The sequence below is a fragment of the Oxyura jamaicensis genome, chromosome 9 (assembly GCF_011077185.1).
Source record: "Oxyura jamaicensis isolate SHBP4307 breed ruddy duck chromosome 9, BPBGC_Ojam_1.0, whole genome shotgun sequence".
In the NCBI taxonomy this organism is placed as follows: Eukaryota; Metazoa; Chordata; class Aves; order Anseriformes; family Anatidae; genus Oxyura; species Oxyura jamaicensis.
The window spans coordinates 2,437,763-2,442,720 of NC_048901.1; positions in this window are offsets into that span (position 1 = coordinate 2,437,763).

Genomic DNA, 4,958 nt, shown 5'->3' on the forward strand with positions numbered 1-4,958 from the left:
GTTCAACTACAAATCTGCCCATACTTGCAGTGGACCTTTTACCCCAGCAATTCAAAATCATGAGACATGTCCAGCACATCCTATGTCATGTTTCCATGAAGCCTTGCAAAGCAAACCTAACTGAACATTCCTGTACAATAGCTGTTTTTTTAAACAGTTACTCCACTATTGTTAACTGAACTACAAGTTATGACAACTGATACATCCACAGTCATCCTTTGGCATTCTTTATAAAAACATGAATCACAGAAACATTCATCATGAGGAACTCCCATCATAAGGATACGCATACAGCGTGTGATTCAGTCTTGCTGTATCTTTCCACTCCGTTAAAGACAGCTGTCAGAACAACCTGAATGAATCATATAGGCCAACATGTAGCTTTGGTGAAGAAGATCTCTGATAAAACATGTCAAAATTAATTAGTTATGTTTAGCTTCAAGTAATGTTTGTGTACTGAAGAAGGAAACTTTTCAGTTAAACCAAACATTGTAATAGCACACCGTTGGTGTACATTAATCAAAACGCAAAACACTTAAAAGAAATTGGCCTACCAACAACACTCAGGCACTGAAAAGCATGCATAAAGACCACAAACAGGACAAAATAACTACTAGAACTGATTGTGCTTGCACCCAGTCAAGGGGAAGAAATTAACCACTGCAGCTGCCCCAAAGAGTTCTATTGCTTTTCCAATGACATAAAATATACAGAAGCCCTTTCAAAGAGACTCATTTTATTTCCTGTGCTTTTTTTCCTCCCCCACAGCCTTTCACCAGTTGAAGTAGATTGACTGAACTGCTGTTGACAGCTCTCCTTTATGGCAGTTTTTATCTGTTCAGCCTAGAGAATTAACATGAAGCTTCCCTGAAAGCTGGTGGCTTCACTCAGAACTGCGCCTGCTTTGTGTAGGCAACAGAAGAGGATACAGATGAAGAGATGCATGTAAGAACAATATACCATGCCATATAAAGGAAATGAACTCGAGACTGGTGGGAATGGTACTTCACCAAGATGTCACCAGCTATCTGCACTCTTGCCATGGAAGCAGGTACTTGCACTGTAAGACACTGACACCCCCCGTGGTCTTGCCTTTCCTCTTTCAAAGGCAAGAGATGCCCAAGAGACTTCCCTTCCCTTGCGAACACCAAGTATTTATTCACATTTTTCAACTGCAAAGGGCTAACTGGTAAGAATTTTATACTAGCTTTGCTCAGATTCAGACAGTTAAGTAAACAGAAGTCAGAGAAACACCAAACAATGATTTCCCAAAGCACCGAGCCTGTGTATTTTTTAAATGAGATACTAGGTTTGGAATTATTCACTGTAATAATGCAACGGCTAATTTAAAGAAAAAAAAAAAATCAGATGCGCAATTGAATTTGCTTTCAATTTCTGTCTATGCATTCTTTAATGTGTCTATGAAGCTCCCTAATGCTATCATAATGCGATGCTTCAAATATACTCTCTACGAAGAAATGATCATAGATGACCTTTACCCATAACAAGTTATATGTCTCCTCATATAAAACGCCAGTAATTTCTTCTATCCTTAGATATCAAAATTGATGGGTTTGTCACTGGAAAAAGTATGCTTTTCTTTTAGTTAAAACCAAAAACAACAACAGCAACAACAACAAAAACATCAGAAATGGTAGAACCTTCATCATCCTGTGGTGCTATGAGCCACAGTTGCTAAGATCTAAATTCTTAATTTAAATCCTATTATAGAGGAAAAAACTACATATAATTAAAATATTTTTAACTGATTATTGTATAAATAAAGGAATTTAAATATTTTGATATTAAAAATCTAACAACAAAAAGATACCAGTGATTATCATAGCATAAAAGAGGCAATTTATATTTTTTAATGTAAATGAGATGAGCATTCTTCTCTTAAGCGTAGATTTGGATATCCAGATCAGAAAAATGTTACATGTATCATTAAAAGCTGTGAAAGCAACAATATTCTCAATACAGTATTATGAGCATTTTATTTCTAAAAAATGAGTGCTGATATTAAAGGCATACAAAATCACACATCATTTTATGGCTATATTGCATAGATGCATGTGTCTGCTCTAACTAGAAATCTCATTTCAGTTCCATTTTTCTTTCAGTTGTGACATTTGTTTATGGTTGAAGAAATAACTATCTCAAATATTAGGTTTGCTAACAGGCTCTTAACTTTACGTTAAGATGCCTTACCTGCTACTGATGCTACTAGAGGGCCTGGAAATTGCATGCAGGTTCCAATTATTAAATCCATTTCGTACTGGCATAGAAAAGCAAACTACTTGCTGCAACACAAGGTGCTTATTGACTAGTTGAGCCTTTGCCTTTACAACCGAAGGTATACAGCTAGAGTTTTATTGACACTGATAAATAATCTCTGCAATGATTTCATTAGGTTAATACTAAAATCGTTTTGCCTCTTTGTGCTCAGTGAGATCAGTGGAGTAATGGTAAGGGTAACAGCAATGATATCAAAGAAAGTTTGGACTTGAGATACAATGGAAAGCTTTTCCTTTCATATCCTCTCTGTGCCAGCAGCCTTTCTTCAGTGTTGGCTAGGGTACTTTAAAAGATATTCTTAGACAAACAGATTTAAGATTTAAGCTGTTAAGAACCTCATATTTCAGCCTACTTCTGTTAAATTTATCAAGTAGTTCTGATAGTAGTATTAAGTAAAACAAGGCAGGAAAGACAGCATCATTTCTCCTATACAGCTCTGTAAAGACAATCACTACAGAGTGGCCAGGGTACTCAGTAGCCTTTCATGGATGGCATTTAATCCAACAGAGTTCACAATTTAGTTTTTTTAGATTGTGTTAACACTTGAATGCATTTTATCTGCCTGAAAAAGAGGCAGGCAAGTGTGGCACCACAAAACTGGCAGAGGACAAAAAAGGGAGACAGCTAGAATAAAAAAATAAAAAATAAAAAGTGGTTTCAGAGTACATAATTTTCTTTTGCCACATGAACTTACGTATCTCACAAGCACAAAATTATTCTCTTCCCACAACCTCATCTCCCATTTTCTATCATAAACACCTACCCACATTTCTGTCATAAACTTACTTGATCAATACTTTAGACTTAGGCCCTGATCCTGCACAATTATACATACATTTTAGTTTACTCATGTGAGTGGAATCATAGGCTTTGATAACATAATTCATCATAAGTGTAAATCTTTTAGGATTGCTGGCTTTGGTTTGTTAAGGTGGAGCAAGGTGTTAAAAGTAACTTTGCTCATGAAAGCATAACAAGGAATTTTTACAGCAGCAGGAAGAAGAAAACCATGTATTTCAAAGAGTCTTAAAAAAAAAGCTGAAATTAAATTTTAAAAGATGCATTGAAAATGCTAACAGAAATACATTTATAACCTTTGCTCTGTTCTACCTCTTCACAGTGCAAATAATAATTGTTCTGAGAGAGAATTTTAGGAAATTAAAACCAGTAATGTCAATCTGACACATTTTTTCTGTAATGCACTGTGCCAAACTGTGCATTATCGGACTACTGATGTGCTTCTTCGAATGACTTACAGATCGCTTAACATTACAGTATCTCACTGATGCACATGCTGCTGGGATTTATTGACACTATAAAATTTCTAAAACTAAATAACATAATGTTATGCACACATGATATCCTGAATTCACAAACCTCAGCGTTGTAATACATTTTGAAAATCCCAGACTTACAACAGCTGGTATCATAGAGGATATATGACTTAAACATCACATTACATTCTGGTTCTGTCCATACATACCTCTTTCCATATGGACACATGCATCTATGGAAAAAAACAAAACAGTTATGCGCTAGAAAAACTACAGCAGATTTGCACTACTGGTTTGTGGCCTCAGAGGATTTGTGAAGTGGCATCTGTATGGATTTGAGAGGTGCACCAATTCAGGTCAAAAGCTTGCTGCTTGATGCTACTAGCACTATTAGGCCTTTCCTACCAGTAGTAAGTTTTGGTTTTTGATGTTGAAATACATAAATGATCAAGTTTTCTGTCTGATTCCTATACGAATAAATATATTAGCCTAATACTACTCTAGGAGCTTTTTACAGATGGAAGCAAGGAGAAAATCACTGGGCATCAGCAGTGAAAGCACTCTTCTAAATCCCTGACAGAAACACAAGGCTATCCTATCCTTCCTCTCAACCTCCTCTGCTTTTCACATTTTTTCATGATCATCCTTCTCAATTAAAAGCCCAAGTCAGAATTCAGCTTATGCTGATTTAAACTATTTGTCAGAAGGTCTCCTCAAAATGCAGACAATTATATCCTCATGACAATTCATGAACAGAATTATCCACTAATCCTAAGTAACACCCTTTTTCATGATTTTTCACTTGAAAATTAAGTATATAAGACACTGGAAAAGCAAATTTAAAAGAAAAAGGAAAAAAAAAAAAAAAGAGAATTATTTTTATACTTACTACAGAAAATGAAGAACAACACAATGCATTACCAACATATTACTTAGCTGTGACTAAAGCACTTAAAATATTTAAAACTAAAGAGTTTTTGATTATTGCACCATTTGGGATAAGCTATTATATTATAAATAATCTCTAAAACTATGTGTTGCATTATAGATATGATGATTATAGAAGCCAGCAAATCTATTGATACTCCCATTTTAAAACAGATGTAGAGTTCAATTCCAGTATCTGTATAAAATAAATCTCTGAGCTCAGGAGAAGGTTTGCTATATGAAAAATAGGAAATGGTATAAGCAGCCTCCAGAACTCCAATGACCAGAGCGTTTCAACTTCTACTTTAGTCAGTGGAAACTATGGCTAGACAGATGACAGTAAACAACATACAGCATCGCTTTTAAAAGTTGCTACAAAAAAACTACCACCTATTTATTTCATACTAGAGATAATCAGTAGGACGCACCTCTCAAGTAATACACTTCAACAGTAGCAAG